Source organism: Vipera ursinii (genome assembly GCF_947247035.1).
Source record: "Vipera ursinii genome assembly, chromosome: 7".
Taxonomy (NCBI): domain Eukaryota; kingdom Metazoa; phylum Chordata; class Lepidosauria; order Squamata; family Viperidae; genus Vipera; species Vipera ursinii.
The window spans coordinates 54,007,505-54,027,396 of record NC_139521.1 but is presented as its reverse complement, the minus strand read 5'-3'; the positions used below and the strand labels follow the sequence as shown (position 1 = coordinate 54,027,396).

Genomic DNA, 19,892 nt, shown 5'->3' with positions numbered 1-19,892 from the left:
AAGAAGTGACGGTCGGGCGCCATCTGGAGCTCAACCGGAAGATGGTTCCATAAATCCGGCGCGCCCACAGAGAACGCCCTCCCCCTGGGGGCCACCAGTCGACATTCTTTGACCGGTGGCACCCTGAGGAGGCCCTCTCTGTGGGAGCGCACTGGGCGGAGGGAAGTTGATGCCAGCCGCAGGTGCTCCCTGAGGTATTCCGGACCCAAGCCATTTAGGGCTTTGTAGGTCATTACCAGCACCTTGAATCTCACACGGAAGACAACTGGGAGCCAATGCAGCTCGCGGAGCAGGGGTGTAACATGGGAGTATCGGGAAACTCCCAACACAACTCTCGTGGCTGCATTCCGTACCAGTTGGAGCCTCCGAGTGGTCCTCAAGGGCAGCCCCATGTAGAGAGCATTGCAGTAGTCCAAACGAGAGGTTATGAACACAGTTGGAACTGGAATTGACATTGTAGGTCATGGTGGTCTAAATCGAGTCATCACCTAACCAACTAATCATCACCTGTTCTGATTTTACAACTATTTTTATAAAGGTAGTAAGTCAAATCACTGTGGTCCTAAGTCGAGTCATAAGTGCTATCATAATTGTGAATCCAGCTTAATTAAGGATAGACAGGGTGCTGAGATCATTGTCAATGTGTGATGGTTGTAAAGCACCCAAGTTATGATCACAGAACCATGGGGTTATTGCAACAGCTGCAAGTTCAAGGACCGGTCATAAACCTACCTTTATCAGCATTGTTGTAACTTCAAACTGTTGCTGAAGAATGCTGTGAGTAAGTGACAATTACCTGCAATAAACCACAGGTCCTCTTTCGCAATTGAGAACAGAATTTCTGTCAGTAAACAATGCAGTCATAAAATACGACATCACCTGACTGTGCCATTTAGCAACAGCAGTCCCAGCAGTTACCATTACCATTATTAAACAAGGACCACGTGGGTCATTAAGCAATGAGCTCATGAGACCATGATGTGGGAAAAGGAGAGAATCCAGAAATGTTTGCTTGTGCTGCTGAAACTGTGTTCCATGCAAGCAGGCTGGTGGCCAATTGCTATGGGCAGATGACTATCACAAATGAGTATGTGGAGTATGAGCAGGCAGGTAATTGTCACAGGTGGGCACTAACTAGGTAATACAGGCAGATGGTCACTAGGGAGCATGAGATCCCCATGCCTCCTGGGAGCTCCTTGGGTGAAAAAGTGGGAGAGTGGGAACAAACTGCAAGAGCAGCTTGCAACCTCCTGCAGCTCCCCCATTGACTTTGCTGGTGGGAAGCCATCAGGGAAGGTTGCAAAAGGCAGTCACATAACCATCGGACACCTCAACTACATAATTGCAAACAGATTGCCAAGCATGCAGAATGGTAACCACCAATCAGCACCTCAAGCACCAATTAGGTGCCATTGGTTAAGGTGGGTTTTTCCTCGTGACCACATGACTTGACCTACGAACAAAGTGACTCAACTTATGACCATCATAAAAATGGTCATAAAATCAGGTCCAATCAGGTGATGATTTGACTTACAACCACAGTTGTAACTTACAACCACAGTGACTTACGACAGATATTCTACAATTATGGTTCTAATTCAATGGCTACCTGTAATGCCAATAAGTCTCTCCCATGCTATGATGCATGTTCTAGAAATAATGCATATTTTACAGAAAGGGCCAAAATGATAAACCTGTGAACCTGGTCTGTAAATCAAGTTCAGCAAATAAAACTCCAGTGTTCTCGTTTGAATAAAAAAGCAAGGCATGGCTTACTTTGAAGTAGAAAAAAGAGGTTAAGCCTACAGAGTTGCATAGGAAAACCCCAATAGTTTCATCTAATAGCTACGTCTGGGGAAAATATGGAACAAATTTTCAGTAAAGAAATATTTATAAGAAAATGGAGCAATTGAGCTGAGTGGTCTGTCACAGATCCTTTTTACCACAAGTTATTCTAAATACAAAAATTCTAAATAGTCTAAGTATAATTATTGAATGTGATGTAACCAAAATTCAACACTCTTACAGTGATTCAATTTCACTGGAAGATTGAAATGCACAGTTAAATTGACTCTGCTTTTATTAATAAGCTTTCAAATTTTGTAATAAGCTTTAAAATTGCCTGTACAATTTCCACAGAGATGGAAAAATGTTTATGAGCTCCTGCTAATGAGCAAAGTAGTAGTCAAATAAGAAAGGAAAAAATAGAGAAGAAATTAGGAAATAGGAATAGAGTAAGTATAAAAATTATAGAAAAATTCACATACATTATTTTCTCAAATGAAAAAAACACGTATCTCAATCAGATACATTTACCTGACAAATTGCATTGCCCAGTTCAAAGAGTTCATGCTATTGTATATTGTAAGAGAAGAGCTATGTTAATATATGATGACAAAAAAAATAGGAGTATGGAACCATCTTTGCTGACTAACATACTTATTCCTTTTAATAAATATTGCTAGTTGGGAAAGTAATACCAGATTCCTTCTGATTTTTTGCAGCCACTCTTCTGTATACAAATAGTCCTCAACTTACGACTACAATTGAATCCGAAATTTCAGTTGCTAAGTGAGACATTTGTTAAGTGAGCTTTGCCCTGTTTCACAACCTTTCTTGCCACAGTTGTTAAGCGAATCACTGCAGTTGTTAAGTTAGTAACAAAGTTGTTAAATGAATCTGGTTTCTCCATGGACTTTGCTTGTCAGAAGTTTACAAAAGGTGATGACATGATCCATGGATATTGGATCCATCATAAATACGAGTCAGTTGCCAAGCATCTGAATTTTGATCACATGACCATGGGGATACTGCAATGGTCATAAGTGTGAAAAACAATCATAAGTCACTTTTTTCAATGCCATTGTAACTTTGAACTGTTACTAAATGAACTGTTTTAAGTTGAGGATTACCTGTATAAATTTAGAGTGTGGTTTAGATAAAAGTGCTGCATTTTCTTTCCTATCCCTAGATGGCAGTGTTGTATCAGACATATTCTATTAGTTCATAGTCCATTAATGTTGGGTTAGTTCTACTTCTGAAAAATTAGTTCTTCAGCAGAAACTGATCCTATCAGAATGTCTGTACATTACTCCTTTTATGCACATGAGAATTTTCACTGAATCTGACTTATTCTACTTGTGTTCATTTCCTTTGAGAAGTTCAGGGTTAAAAGTTCTGGACCAATAACTGTGCAAACGAAATCCTTTATTTGCTGTTGAAACAGGCGCAGAGGCAAAAACTGGAGAAGTATCACAAACCTCCTCCTCCTGATTCTCTAGCAAACCCAAGAGGAAGGTTGTGGCTGTCACAGTTTTCAAAAGTAGGAAATAAACTAGAATTGAGGAGTCATAGATAAAAGTCCAAGGTAAGAATAATAAGTGAAATGTTGTATGAGCAATCACAAAGAAGCCAAACAAAGAACTAGAAAATTAGTAAACCAATGACAAGGATAAGGATATGAAACATAGGTGTGACACAAAGATGTCGTTGATCCAAAGTGAGATTTTATTTATTTATTTAGCATATGGCTGGTCACACAGAGAATTAAAAGCACTTCATATTTACAAGTTAGAACAGTTAAAACAATTTTTTTTAAAAAAAAAGAAGCAATTATAAAACCTAAGAGGAAAACAGAAATAACATTTCAGAGTTTAATGTCGAGTTTGGAGATCCAGTCAGTAGCTGCCGTTGTTACGCAGAGGAAGTCCTTAAAATCTCCTGGGTATCTTCTATTAGTGCATTCCCTCACTATATGTTGGATAGTCTGTCGGGGAGCCCGCAATCACATTGTGCTGAAGGTGTCTTTCCCCATTTATACAGAGAATCAGCACACACCCCATGAGTCGTTCTAATTCTATTGTATGTCACCCATATGTGTCGGGGTAGATTAAATCCTGGAGGTATACTATTAGGATTAATATGCTCAGAAATATCTTGGGAGGTATAGCTACTCCATGCTTCCATCCACTTTTGTATAGTGCTCTGATGTTCAGCCAGCAGCTTAAGCGCTGTGAGGAGTGGTGGATTTCTTGACTTTAATCGACATCTTAAGAGATCAGAGGTATAGGCATGAATGGGTAGAGAGGAGTTTAGCAGGTTCTTACTATACTCCCGAATGAGAGCTTCTTGTCGTCGTAAGTGCGGGGGAAGTATGTGGCTAAGAACTGGTAGCCAGTGAATAGGTGTAGATTTTATGCACCCAGTAATTAATCTCATCGTATGGTTGAGTTGAACATCAACAAGTCTTGTATGTGAGCTGTTTATCCATACAGGTGCGCAGTATTCCGCTACAGAGTAGCAAAGCCCAAGGGCTACGCATCGAAGAGTTGGAGCTGAAGCTCCCCAAGTTTTTGCAGAATGTTGTTTCTGCTGTTAACCTTGGCAGCCATATTCTGAATATGTTTTTTAAAAGACAGGGTCCTGTCTAAGGTGACCCCCCAGATATTTTGGAGTTGCCTCATATGGGAGCAATTTGTTATTTAGGTATACATTGAGTTATCTTTTTGCCAGTTTATTATTAAGGTGGAAACATGATGTGACTGTCTTACTTACGCTTGGGATTAACCTCCATTGGTGGAAGTATGTGCTCAGAGTTGTAAGGTCGGCTGTTAAGTACACCTTCTGTAACTTCGATGTCCTTGTGGCTATATGCTAATACCAAGTCATCAGTGTAAGAGAACTTTGTTGATAGCGTGGGTGGTATATCGGAAATATATAAGTTGAATAAGGATGGGGCCAATACAGAGCCCTGAGGGAGTCCATTCAGTTGTCTTTGCTTACTAATTTTATTGCCCATGATGACTTGAAAGGTCTTTGCTGAGAGCATGTTATTTATTAGGCAGCCCATGGTCCTACAAGGGACAGCGTGGAGGAATTTGCTTAATAGACCATCCCTCCACACTGTATCGTATGCTGCTGTGAGATCCACAAATACAACAGATGTTTTCAATTTATTCTGATAGCTGCTTTCAATGTGGCTAGTAAGACTAAGGACTTGATCGGCACAGCTCCGATAAGATCTAAACCCAGCCTGTTCAATCGGTATTTGTTCGTTAATTTTCTGTCCAATTCTGTTAAGTATCAACCTTTCAAGTAGTTTATAACAAACACTTAACAGAGCAATGGGGCGATAGTTTTCTGGCTTGTTGCTTTCTTTTCCAGGTTTTAATATGCCGATTACCTTGGTTCTCTTAAATTCTGGAGGGAGCTTACTGGAAGTTAGGATATCTGTGTAGAATTTTGGCAGCCAGATTAATGAGGGAATAGAAAGAGGTAGAAAATGTAGGCTGAGACTGAATTCCAATTTCATGTGACAACAGTCCTACGAAAACCTAATATAGGTAGTCATCGACTTACAACAGTTCATTTAGTGACCATTCAAAATTACAACAGCACTAAAAGAGTATACTTTAAAATTAGTAATTGACCATTACTAATGGTGGCCCAGGCGGCACCATGGCAGAGTGGGACAATAGACAAAGTCTTTAACCCAAACCCACGCATTTTATGTCCCTAAGGCCTTATTTGCTCCTTTGACTGTCCCTGTCCAGTCTATGGCAGTGAGAAGGGAGGAGGTGGTGTGGGAACAGTGGCCCTTCACAACAGTCCCATTTTGTCATGTGGCCTCCTGGGAAAATTAATTGCCCACCTCTGCGTTATCCAGTTGCTATCAGTTTAAATTCTGAAGTTAATGATACCTAGAGAAAGTAATTAGGAAGACAACATTTAAACTACTACAGAACTACTCAAAAAGAATATTGCAAACATTACTGAGATATTGTGTGTAAAACCCTTTACATATACTAAATTAGTTTGATTGCATAAATTATAATGCATAAAACCTAGTGGCAATTTGCTCAGGAGGAGAAGAGGAAGAGCGGAAGGGTGTGTCCTGGAACACAGGTTTCATATATAAAATCTCCTAGATTGAATCCATTGCATTGTCAGACCCTAGAGAGCTGGTGCTCGACTGTATAATAAGATTATATACATGAGATCACCAGGCATCTACTATTGTAATCAATACTGAACACAATAGATAATGGTTGCATTCTCTAAATGGCAGTACCATGTATAGAAATAAGGTACAATATCATCTGAGGTAAGGAAACCAGTATTTTGAATTCCAAAGCTGCTTTTATTGTGATTTTAAAATGTACTGCACTTTGACTGCCATTGTTAAGTTCTTCAAATGACATGCATTCAACATGAAATTGCCACTTACAATTATATCCCAAGTGGTATCAGTAATTGAATTAATATATGGCAAATTCGTACACTGGTGTCTGAAGAGAATCTGTCAGACAGTGCTGTGGTAATCAGTGTGTGTTATTTATGGACCATCTCATAATACAGATATTAGACATAGTATAAGCAGGGTTCATCAATAGCCGGGGTGGGCCAATCAAATAGGTCACCTCCCTGCAGAAAAGAAGAGCATTAAAAAAAATCACCAGGGCATTATCTGACCATGACAAAGAGAATAAAGATAAGAAAAGAAATATATTTGTGTTTTCTTCTTGACAACAATACATTTTCTGAGATGCAAAAATTACTCCAGACATTAAGTAAAGCAAAAACTTACTTGTATTTTTATTTTGTTTTACTTTACTCAGTTAGAATAATAGTAACACACGTCTTAGGGTGAATTGATTCACCATGAAAATTTTATGTCAGAAATTCTACTTTGTTGGTAGGATTGCTACATCTGGACTATATATTCTAAACCAGTAGATGGCAGCACAAATTTAGAATTTTCTCTTTCTCTTTGCTGTCACCCAGCGGAGTTCTGAATATTTGCTACTCAAATCTAGTTTAAATTTATATCTTTTTCCCTTTTGTGAATGCAATAAGTTGATATACAATCCCCACTTGGCTGGAGTGACAACTGGATATCTACCCTAACATTTGGAAAAGACCAGTTTTGCGGGGGGGGGGGGGAACTCATCTGGAAAATTACCAGGAACAAGCACCATTGTCTTCTGAGTAAATGCAATAGAATATGCTGTGTCAAAAATAATCCAGAATACACAGGCTAGAACTAAAGTCCCATTTCAAATCTTCTCAGTTCAAGAAATACCCTTTCTACAATATGGAGTACATGAAGATTGCTGGTCCCTAGATGTCCATATATTTCCAAGAAGGAAGTTATATGTAAGTGATTGTTTCCATATTGCTTCTTGTGGAATCACTTGTACAAACAGTTGCATTATATTCTTTCATTCAGAGGACTATACTCACGCTGCTCCCTGGCTTTTGGAGACATTATATATTGTCCCTGGGATCTTCTGAAACTCTATCACAGAATTACATCCTGTCTGAGGTTCTGCTGCAAAAGGGAAATATCATGAATAATGTAGTCACCTTAGGAAGTACTAAACCTGATATAAGTTGTTGCATATGTGTAGGTGCATGCTTTTGGTATGATAAGGAAATTATTTTTCTGAGGTGAAAAGCAAGCATACCTCTTTGCAAAAACATAAGAATATAGATGCATGCTCCTAAGATTTTAAAGACTACAATATAATTTCAAAGTATCCTATTCTCAGACCTATGTCCATATAAAGAGAACAATAATTTGTTTCAGGATCCAATCTGGGTCGGGAATCGGGACCAGCGGTTTTATCTTCTGAGCTTTCGGACTCGTGTTAGAGCTCATCTTTAGAAAACTTCTCTGTGTGTAGTATTTATATGATGCCTGTTGTATGTGACTTTTTAGATGTTGATTGGGGTGTTGATATTTGATTATTAAGTCGTTGGTAGTTGTTTGTTTCTGCTGCCCAGCCCTTGCCTCCTAAGTACTTGATAAGTTGGTGGTAAATCAACATTCATGTTTCTCAGGCTTCAATCACTTCTCTGGCTATTTTTATACCTGCTCATCCAACAACTTTAGTAGCTGCAAAATTAAATGTATGTCCTTGTCGTTGCAGTGTGAGGCTGCCAATGACTTTGGGTCTCCTTGTCTGACTACTTGTGTTCTTGCAATCTGGTGGTAAGCTTCCTCCATGTCTGTCCTACATAGTCACAGGGGCAATCCATGTAAAGAATCTGGTAGATTACATTCGAAGTATCTCCCACCTCCAAGGAATCTTTACAATGCATAATTTTTCCTTGAATGATAGCCTCTGGGCAGTGTGTGATTCCCACTTGCAGATCTTGGAAGCTACATTCTACAGCTTCCAAAATGTTTTTGATGTATGGCAGGGTGTGCCATGTGTTTGGGCTTGTACCTTGTTTCTTCCTTTCTCTCCCCATCTTATTGCATGCACATCTTGTGACAAATGATTGTGGGTACCCATTTTGCCTGAATTGATCACGTACAGTAGGTACCTGCTCTCCATACTCCATACCATAACTTATTATTTTCTTTATTTTATTACACTATTTACTTTATCTGAAACCCTTTGTCGCATTCCATAGGCTGAAAGTGTACCATATTATATAATAGTCTAAATAATACTCACAAATTTTGTCTATGTAGGACAAGATATGTTAGACTTTGCTTTATTTCTCCTGTTTATTGAAGAAATTTAAAGTTGTGTCACTTCTACAGAAATACTGCATTTGTAATTGTTATATCTCTGTTTTCTTTTTTTAAATGCAAGGAGTCAACATTAAAAATAAAGCAAGGTATTGAAACGTATTGGTGACACTTAAAGTCATTATGCTCAAAATTAGTCTCATAATTTTAGGTTGAAATTATATTATTAGTTAAACCCAAGTAGAAAACCATAATTGACAGACTTTAACTTCTTTATATTTGAATCTCAAATATAATAAAGATTTTGAAATCAAACATTGACTTAGATAATGCTTTCATAACTCATGATCAGGTAAGACATGTGTCAGGAGTCTTTTGTCATATAAAAAAATTCTCCAGATTTGTTTTGCAGTTATGTTGATGTTGGTGTCTTGCCACTTTAAAAATAAGGCCCCATCAATTTTAGACATAGATGTAAATATTTAACCCCTGCACGGTGCATCTGGAAACCCATTTGAAATACATAAAAGGTACTAGATCCCTAAAATGCGTAATTGTTTCTTTTCCCCTGGGAGACTGTGAAGGTTTTACAGAATTTGCACATGAAGAAATATTCTACAAACCTCATCAAGCTCTAAAGAAAGGTTTAAAACAGACAGTTCCTCTGGTTAATTTCAAAAGCGTGAGCTCACATTACTCTCTAGCATTTCAGCTCTCTCAACCCAATAGCTTAGGGTTTTAGTGGCTGGTTGGCTGGTGAGGGTTGGTTTTTTTTAATTGCAGTTTTGAAGGGTATGTCTCTGTAGACTTGTGAGCTGATGATACATATTCATGAATGAGAAAGTCTTTCCCGACCCTGTTAATGCTGACAAAGACTAAGCTGGTTTCACACAGCAAGTGGATGGGAGTTGTGGGAGACAACAGCTGAATGACAAGATTAGCTGGGGGGGAAAAAATCCTTGCATCACTTGGCCTTGCCTTCCTAATGATTTTGCCAATTGTTGTTGGGGACAAGGCTATCATTCACTGATGACTTCTTCTGACCATATTCAGATAATGACAATTTCCTTAACTTCTATTTTATTGGACACCACCAAGCAAGATCAGAACAAAAAGGAATCAGTTTCAGTTGTTCACAGATTGGAGTTTGGTCACTTCAAAGGTACCTTTGATCTAGAAATATGTAGTGTACCAAATTCATTATGTCTTTTTAATGGGCTCCTTAAATTTATTGCTCTTATTGCTGATCCTCTCTTCAACGTATAGCGTAGTTTTGAAATGGCCATATTTAGAGAGGAACAGTCCAAACTTGTACTTTTAAGAACATTAGTCATGGAAAACAACAGGTGCTTTTGTTCCTAAATGTGACTCCTTTCAGATTCTGCCTTTGGCCACAGAATCCTCTTGCCTGAATGGAGTTGTATACAGAGGATAGTTAGAATGTAGGACTCATGAATAGAATAATTCATCACATAAGAAAAGTGGGTATGTTTTAAATTTGCCACCCAGACCTAAATATATCCCTAGCAAGGTCTAGTAACCCAAATGGCTCACTAAATAACAGATGGATATTTGACCTGGATATGTCAGCATATAAAAACTGTGTCTGCAAGGGGGAAGAGCGTAAGTCTTTTGAGACACAGAACTGTACTGGCCTCTGCCTACCAAGCTTAATGGGAGCATCCAACAAGAAGGAAAAGCCAGACCAAGGAAGTAGGAAGGACCAATTTAAAAATAAATAAATAAGAATGACATATGCAGTAGATTATCCTTCATCTATTTAATATTTTCTTCATTGTCGTATTCAAAAATTATGATTTGGCAGAAACTTTTGAAGTGCCTCTAAGTGCCTCTAGGCTTGGAGAGGGGTTCCTTGAGGCAACAGCCTGTGCACTCAGCAGTATCTGCAGCAGAGAGATCAAAATAGGTAAGAGCAATCCCAGCATTGCATTGAAACCCTGCCCTTTTGTTCACGCATCACAAATAACAAGAATGGAATTGATCATGGAACATGTACAATAGAATGATTCAGTATGAGATTACAGTAATGGGTTAATAAGAAGAGGATGTAAGTGATCATGAAAAATCTATCTGAAGAAGGAAAGCAACATCTGCAGCAATTAACAGGTTTAATATTAGCAAAACTAAGTACCTGAGAATTTTACTTAATAAAATATAATAAAGATTTTTAAAGCTCATGGATTTGGATCAAAGTAACGGTAGATAATTTAAGATGGAAAAAGTTAAACTTGTGATTAGGAAGAAAAAGGAATGTTTTAGTGAGGATTAGTTTCAAATGATTTTCAAAAAAAATGAAAATAAGGCGTTACACAAGTGGCAAAGACAAATAATTTTATTTGGTTAATTTGGATCATACACAGAATTATAGAATTTTCTGTCTAGATTACTTCTACTGAAGCAGCTAGATATCAAATACTTATACAAATATATTTAGTTGGATATAAAAGAAAGGTGCTACCTATAAAAGATTAATCAAAGTGTGTACTTAAATGAAAGAGTTAAAAAGAGAAAAAGAGTAAGTCTAGAGCTAGCACTTCTTGCATCAGTATTAAATATTTCCAAGAAGTGAATATATAAAAAAATAATTAATGTAGAGATAACTTTTCAGATACATTTTCAAGAATTAATCCTTGAAAACAAGGATTAAAAATTCAGATCATACATAGAATTATTGTATTTTCTGTCTAGATTACTTCTACTGAAGCAACTAGATACCAAAATGCTTATACAAATTGTGATGTATTGGGCTTACTAAAGAGTACCACGTGGGGTTAATTGCTGGAAGGTTGCTTAAGCAGGGAAGCTGGCTAACAGCTCCCAGCTCCTCAGACAACCCATCTCCAGCGCCACCATTGGCTGCTTCTAGGGCAGCAATAGTTTGCTTTAAACCTATCGGCCGCCACCTGGAGGCCAGGGTATAAATAGCTGCATTTGCAGCCCTGTTTCTCAGTTCAGTTCCTGTAAGCAAATAAAGAATGATTCTTTTTTTTTTAATCCCATTTATATCCCGCCCTTCTCCGAAGACTCAGGGCGGCTTACAATTTAAAGCACAAATCAATGTGCTTAGCAATAGCCTTCATTCTATGTATATGTCTGCTTATTAGGGCTTTTGCCCCCCCAAGCAGCATTATTACAGTCAGCTTATTGCCCCCAACAATCTGGGTCCTCATTTTACCTACCTCGGAAGGATGGAAGGCTGAGTCAACCTTGAGCCTGGTGGGATGAACTCACTCACCTCGTCTCTTCAATCAAGCACAGAACCCAGCATATAACACTGGCGACGAGGGTGGGATACTGCTCCTCCAACAGAACCGAGAGTCACTAGGGGAGAGGCTGGAACATGCCTGGCGGGAAAAAGCAATTTGGTCGGTCTAGCACAGCCACGCTAGCGACCACGCGCCCAGAGGACCAGTCCCTGAGCATACGGAGGAGCAGGATAAGAAGACGACGAGCTGCAGCCACAAAGACCAACAGAAATGGCGAAGGTCGGAAAGCTGGAAGAATTTGATATAGCTCACCCGGAAAGATGGTCTTCGTATCTATCCAGGGTCAAGAACTATCTCCGCGCCAATCAAGTCGTCGAGGACGGCCTGAAGGCCACTATGCTCCTGTGTGTTTGTGGCCTAGCCACATTCAACATTGTGGAGAACTTGTTCGCGCTGCCATTGGAGTCCGTAATGTTCACAGACTTGAAGAAATGGCTTGGCAACCATTTCCAGCCCAAGCTGTCGGTAATCACTTGGTGCCACGTGTTCGAACAGACGGTTCAGCAGCAAGGTGAAACAGCATCTGAATTCATCGCGGCATTGAGGCAGGCTGCACTCCTGTGCCAGTTCTCCGACATAGAGGAGAGGCTCTAGGACCAACTCATCTGCAGCCTCCGGAATCGAGAGTTACAACAAAAACTCTTCGCCAAAGAGACCCTGTTGTTCCCAGATGCGCTGAAAGAGATCATGGCAGATGAAGCCGCCGCCGGGGACATACAAGCCATGCGGCCCGCCAAAACAGCACAGCACGAGGAAGCAGTCCACCACGAGGACGCTGAACATGTGGAAGTCCCCAAAGACAACATGGAAGTTGACAAGCTACAAAGGCATAACGACCAACAGCGTCACAGCAACAAGCAACAAGGGGCAACTTACAAGGCAGATCACTTGCTTAGGTGCCCAGGGTGTGGTGGCCACCACCAATGCATGGACTGTAGGTTCTGGACAGCCACATGCCGGGCCTGCGGGAAGACTGGCCACATCGCGTCCATCTGCAGAGGTTGCCAGAGGGACTGGCAATCGAATCGCCAGTTGGACATTCCGATTAGGAGAGGCCCTGGGGCAGTATAGCGTAGGGTTTTGCTCCAACCGTAGAAGCATTTGCTGCACGGGAGCTCGCCGCCCTATGAAGCCGAAGTTTGGACTTCAGGTGGAGCTGCAAGGGGTCCCTTGCAAGATGGAGCTGAACACAGGCTCAGCCGTCTCCATTGAGACATTTAATTTCGTCTGCAATCGCAGCAAGAGTTGGGCCAAGCTTAGGCCATCCGACATTGTACTGACCAACTTCCAGAATGCCAGGGTCGCAGTCAAGGGTGAGGCCACACTGGCCATCAAATTTAAGGGGTTTTCTGGGCACCTGGACGTTGTAGTAGGGGGTCAGTGAATGAGCCTGATTGGGCTCGATTGGTTTGATGCACTAGGCATCCAAGTAACCGGAATCAACCGGACGCAAGTCACAAGTCTAGCAACAGTATGCAAGGAATTCGCAGATGTGTTTGACTCAGGTCTGGGGACGTATACGGGCCCACCAATAACATTTAAACTAGATCCTACTGTAGTGCCGGTCAGGATTAAACCTCGTAGCGTGCCATTTGCTCTGAAACACAAGATAGAAGCTGAGTTATATAAACCCATAGAACAGGGGGTACTTCAGCTTGTAGATGGGGGTGAATGGGAGACCCCAATCGTCACGCCACTAAAAGCCAACGGGGAGGTCAGAATCTGTGCTGATTACAAATGCACAATTAATCGTGCACTCAAACAGCATGCGTACCCTGTACCAGTAGTAAGCCACATCCTGGCATCCTTGCAAGGTGGTACAATTTTTGCAAAGTTAGATTTGGCTCAGGCCTACCAACAGCTTCCTGTAGACGAGGCCACAGCCACGACACACAATTGTAACCCACAGAGGGGCGTTTAAAGAAAAATGCCTGCAATTTGGAGTCACCGTAGCCCCTGGTATTTTTCAAGGCATTATGGAGCGAACGCATCAGTATTAAATATTTTCAAGAAGTGAATGTATAAAAAAATAATTAATATAGAGATAACTTTTCAGATACATTTTCAAGATTTAATCCTTGAAAATAAGGATTAAAAATTTGGATCGTACATAGAATTATTGTATTTTCTGTCTAGATTACTTCTTCTGAAGCAACCAGATACCAGAATGCTTATACAAATATTATTTAGTTGGGTATAAAAGAAAAGTGCTACCTATAAAAGATTAATCAAAGTGTGTACTTAAATTAAAGGATTAAAAAGAGAAATCACTTCTTGCATCAGTATTAAATATTTCCAAGAAGTGAATGTATAAAAAATATAATGTAGAGATAACTTTTCAGATACATTTTCAAGATTTAATCCTTGAAAAAAAGGATGAATTCTTTGACATTGTCTCCACAAAATGGTCAAATACTTCACTGGTTTCAATCTTTTTCAGATAAGCAATATAGCTCAAAAGGTATTACATAAAATGCAGAACACTGACTGAATTTGAAAACATTGCAACACAAACTTCAGAACATCTCTTGGCTCTTATTTCTACAGTAAGTTGTTATTGAAATAGAAACTGAACAAGTCAAAGAGGAATGCATAATTAATGGTTCTTATAATATTGACTATATTAATTATTGACCATTTTCATTGGGATTGCTAAATTCTAATAACAGTTAAGATTATTTTTATCAATCTATTTTTGTTTTGAAATGTTTATTAAATTTTATCCAATACATAACTTTCTTTATTACTTTAGGGTTCTTGGGCCTTTTATTCCTTTTATTCTGTATACTCACTTATTCTGGCTATACTATTAAATATTTGTTACAATATTTTTTTAAAAAAAATAAGTACAAAGGGGCAGGGCTTTGATTGCAATGCCACAGCTGTCATTGTGCCTGTTCTATTTCCCCTGAAGGAATCACTGCCTGTAGGTCTGATCTAAAAGACAAGTGGTCCTATCCTAGCTCATGCAACCTTGTCTTGGGCTAATTCACTTGGAGGAGAACCAATTGATTAATTGGAAATAAAAGAAGTAAGTGGAGTATTCTTAATATTTCTGAATAATTACTACCGTGTTTGTTATAGTTACTATTGTTCTTATTGTTGAGCACAGCAGAATTTCTGCTGCAAAATTCCATTCTTCTTCATTTTTCCATTATGAGAACTAAGTATTTAATGCACATAGTCTTCAGCTTATGAACGCAGTTGAGACAAGGTTTCCATTGTTAAGTAAAGCAGTTGTTAAGTGAGTCATGTCTAATTTTATGAGCTTTTTTGCCATGGTTGTCAAGCAACCATGCGGTCATAAAGCTTATCTGACTTCCCCCATTGACTTTGCTCATTGGAAGCCAGGTCTCAAATGAAGATCACATGACCCTAGAACCCTGCAAACTTTGTAAATATATGCCAGTTGTCCAGCACAAGACTGTGGGGATGTTGTGACAACCATAAGTGCAAGAAATAGTTGTAAGTCACACTTTTTTCAGTGCTGTTGTAATTTTGAATGGTCACTAAACAAATAATTTTAAACTGAGAACTGTACTTTGGCACATTATATTGCTCTGGGCTAAGGAGCAATATAATACATATAATGTAGATCAGAATTGTCCTGTATGGCATCCAGCAACATGCAAGGAAATTTTGGAGCTTAGAAACCTGTCATTTGGAGGGCAAAAGGTTATGCAACTTTGAGATAGCGTGATGACATAGCAACATATTCTGCCTGTTCTGTCCATCTTGCTGACTGCTGTACCATCCATCCCAAGGAAAACAAGATTTTCAACTCTTTGAGCAAACAACACTTAATGTATAATATATTTTTATCATAAGCAGTTACATATTTGGAGAGAGAAGAAGGAGAATAATACCTGCACTTTTTACCTTGCATCTTAAGACTGACTTTTAAAAAAAATGAAAGCTTGGAATCTGGGAATGCATGTCATCTATTCCACTTCACCATCTCCATCAAAACTCATATTATAGAGTGATATATATTAAGCATTTTCCCTGTTAGATTATAATTTGCATAATCCCTATAATGAGACAGATTTGGAAAGCATGAAGTTCAAGTAGTCTCTATTAAAGAAAATTTGCATTATAATTCAAAAGTAAAATACAGTATTAAAAATACTTTTTGCACCTCTTAGAATGCCTAGCAAATATGTCCATGTACTGTATATATAGTTGGCCAAACTTGTGTATATATAATAATAAAGTTTTATATACCAGCTGTATGGGTTATTTTTTTGACCCAAAGATAAATAGTGATAGATTGAGCCATGATATAGTAATTCCCTCCCATATGAAAAGTGTTGTGAAATTGACTGCTTGTTTTGGATCTGGATTTATGTATAGGATCTCAGATAACTTAGTAAAACTGAACATGACTAAATGATTACTTATCTCCCACTGTAGGTGACTTAATAAATAATTATTGTGGATGAATAGGAGGAAGGATCATGTTATAATGCTATAGGCATAATAATTCATTCTTGGCTGTTGAATGCTTTGCCAGAGGCCATATACCAAAAATGTTTGTGAGACCATGAGAAAGAATTTGGTGGGTTAGGGGCCTAACTTTAACTTACTGTAATTGAAGCAAAATTAAAATTGAATTATTCAAGTACATTCATCTGTCTGATTATTTCCCCCCTTCTGTCCTTTTGGAAAAGGCCTTTTAATGGTAAACTTTGCAGGGGTTTGTAGAGGCCACCCACTAAGCTTTTCATTGACCACATGTAGCTCTGGGACCATAGGATGGACACTCCTGTCAAATCAGGACCAACAACAACTGGACCCAATTTCTGGAAACATGCTAGATGAATATAGGAGTGCAGGAAATCTGCAAATTTTAGGGCAATTGAAGAATCAAGATATTTGTTGTGTAGCTACCTCTATTTCAACCTACCAAACTAAATTCTGTATCTTTTCACATTTCTATAAATTTATAGTTCTCTTGAGGATAGGGAGATTTGTTTTATAAAAGGACCTTGGTCCTGAACTAACATCTAATGAAACTTACTCCTCTCCTCATGCCAAGTTTATCTCTATTATCTCTATTATATTTCTGCAATTTCTACATTGCTCCAGACTATTGTTGATCTCCTTCCTAAACACAAGTATTTCTGCTGCAGCTTTTGCTAAGGAAAGGGGGTGGAGTAGGACCATCCTCTCTTGGTCCCCCTCCCTTTTCCCTCATTTTGCCTGTTAATTGGCCGAGACCACCAGAATTTGGGGGACACAGATGTCACTGATAGTTTGCCTAGGGAGCGCATTCATGCCCATCTGTTGCAGTCTCGAAGGCTGTTCATATAGTCACAAGGCCTTCATTTAATTCTTGTCAGAAAGTAATGTAAATCCCGTTTACCTCAGAGGTCGCAGCCAAGATTTATGCCAATGAGCCCCCTGCAATTTACACATGCGCACACATACACACACACACACTACAATAGTTGTATAGGAGAAAAGAAAGCCTTTCATGTAGCTGCATATTAACAAGTAAGCTTGTCTTTGGAGAGGCTTTTCTTGGTCAGGGTTTTCCTTATTTTAATGCCGCTGGGGTCATTTGGTGTACTGAGCAATGCAGAAAAAAAGGAAGCCTTGAGCCTTGCAGTCCCCAAATCAGATGGAAATAAGACTATGAGCAAATTGGCTGGCTCATCACACATTAGATCATTGTGTTATACTGATTCTGTGCTGTGTGGAATATTATGTCTATTACATGACTGAAAAGCGACAAAAATTGCCAGGAGGAAAAGAAGGAGAAGGAGGAAGGCTTCATGCCTTCTGCTCTTATAACTGTGAGCTCAAAGAGTGGCTGGGTATTTATTTCACAAAACTCTGCAAAGTAAGCCAAAACAAAAATACAGAATGCAATAAATGGGGAGAGACCAGCAACGCTAATGTTTACTTGTCTCAATAACTCTTTCAAAAATAAACAGCTGGTAGCTCCTTTCCCCACACACCCACCCTCCACCCTGCTTTAAATGTAATTTCAGATAAAAAAAATGAAGAAAGTGCAAATAAAATATGGTTTTCCTGATTTCAAAAAGGGGAGAAGCCTCATTATCGTGAAAATAAAAAAAAATGAAATCTGACCTTTGGAAAGGCCGTGTGTTTGGGGCTCAGTCCTTCTCCCCTCGACAGGACCACAGGATTTCTGCTATTCAATTCCAAAGAGAGCAAAGCCCACCCTTTTAAAAGAATAGAGACAAAATGCACTGTAGCGTAATGGCATGGGTTCAAAGTAGCTTTAATAAGCACACAGTTCAAAGTGCAGTAGGAGAGGGAAGATAATTTGCAGTCAGGCTGAACATTGGATGCATTCATTTATAATTCTCTAAAAATGCTTTTTCAACTAATATCAGAGGAGAGAGAAATGATTGCAACCTCCATTCCAGTATTGCTACAACAAATAAAAAGTAGGCTCTGTGTTTGTTACAACACTGTCTGCCAGTCCCTAATGATAGACTCCATCTCCTGTAGTTATAATGTTTACAAGCTTTTATGATATTGTTCTAACCTATTCCACTGGTGTATAACTGAAATAACCCTGGTTTTGCTATTCATGTGATTGTAAAATTGTTATCCGATACAATACTGACATAACCTCTATGCATGGATAATGCTACTGTATTGACAGTCTTTAGATGGTATCCATACACCATTTCCAGCTCCAAATAAAACAATAAAAATTAATAACAAGATGTTTATTTCATAATATTCTGGCACTCATGCATGGTTGATGCAAGATATCAAAAAAATATGCAACATTTCAGCATTTTTGCTGAAAAACTCAGGGCTAAATGCAGTATTAAAACTGATAAATTTGTGAAACTTTAACTATTTTAAATTAGGGAGGGTAGATGCATATCAGTCACAAAGATTGCTTATTTACTTTATGCAAGCCTGGATAATACAATCAATATAGACCTGAGTTACCAGGACTGGAATGGAAAAACCTGGTTATAGTGCAGATGTCTGAGCAGTGAAAAGTTCCTACACAAACAAATAGACCCTAGCATCTACATTATCCATTGACTGTCCTTAAGAAAAAGAAATGTGAAATGTACTGTATTCCATAAGTAATAAAAAACTTTTAGAATCTTGACTTGTTCTAATTTTGGCTCTAAAATTAAAAGCTTGGTTCTGATATAGTAACATGCAATATGCAATTGTAGGAGATGACCAGGCTGAGCCCAAGGGAAGGGTCAAATGCGTCATCAGTCTCAAGTCCCTTCATACCCACGAGATCTAAGTCCAGCTCTCCTTGAATTCTATTGACTCTTACATATTGCCAATTTACTTTGACCATTAGTAATAGAGATTCTTATAGAGAGCTTAAGCTTACAATAACTGCCTGGCTTTCCTGATTTCCGTGCCTGACAGCAATACTATAGTTAAGGCTGGTCCTTCCAGGCAAATACTATGGGTAGATACAGCTCACTGCAACTTCCTTTCTTTTTTTTCTTTTTCTGATAGTTGAAAATATGTCTAGCTTTGGATAAAACACTTGTGATTTTTATCTAATTTAATTTTATGAAATTAATTTTATTAAATTAAGTCATACTTCATCTTTGTGCTGGTTCTGCTCCGTTCTTTCTTCTGACAGGGGCAGAAGACTCTTTTTGCTGGCACTTCTGGTGAAATGGCTGATTAAAGCACAGTAGTTCTCCTTAATAACTTGTTTCTTTATATCATAGCTCAAAGTAGACTATATAGCTCAGTGTTTTTCAAACATGGCAACTAAGATGTGTGAATTTCAGACCTCAGAATTCACCAGTCAAAGTTCTCTGTGCTGACTGTGGAATTCTGAGGGTTCCAGTCCATACATCCAAAAGTTGCCAAGTTTGAAAAACAGAGTTCTAGCTATTGGAAGCGAGATAATCCGCATGAACCAAGTAGCCATGCTTTACACAGGCTTTTTTTGTAAGAACTCTTCTAATGTTATTCTAATAACAACCCTGTAGAGTAGGTCGGACTGAGGAAAAATAGCCTCAAGCTTTGTGATTCCCATTGCAGGGGAATGCAGTGCATTGCACCAAACCACAGATCTAAACTGATAGAATCATTGGCTATGGAGATTCTCAGTCATCCAGGTCATGCTTGTCTCAAAAGGTGCTTTT

At 38.8% G+C, this 19,892-nt stretch overlaps 1 protein-coding gene across 2 annotated transcripts in view; it reads left to right on the top strand.

Moving 5' to 3' along the window:
- ALPK1 (alpha kinase 1) overlaps window positions 1–19,892 on the top strand; it is a 67,188-nt gene that overhangs the window by 9,590 nt on the left and 37,706 nt on the right. The window contains exons 2-5 of one of the 2 annotated variants that reach the window (XM_083367964.1): window positions 9,581–9,644; window positions 10,308–10,409; window positions 14,210–14,315; window positions 14,684–14,800. The exons of the other annotated variant lie outside the window; for it this stretch is intronic. The gene's annotated coding sequence lies outside the window, so the exon portion shown is untranslated. The remainder of the gene's footprint in view (window positions 1–9,580; window positions 9,645–10,307; window positions 10,410–14,209; window positions 14,316–14,683; window positions 14,801–19,892) is intronic. 2 annotated transcript variants of the gene reach the window in all.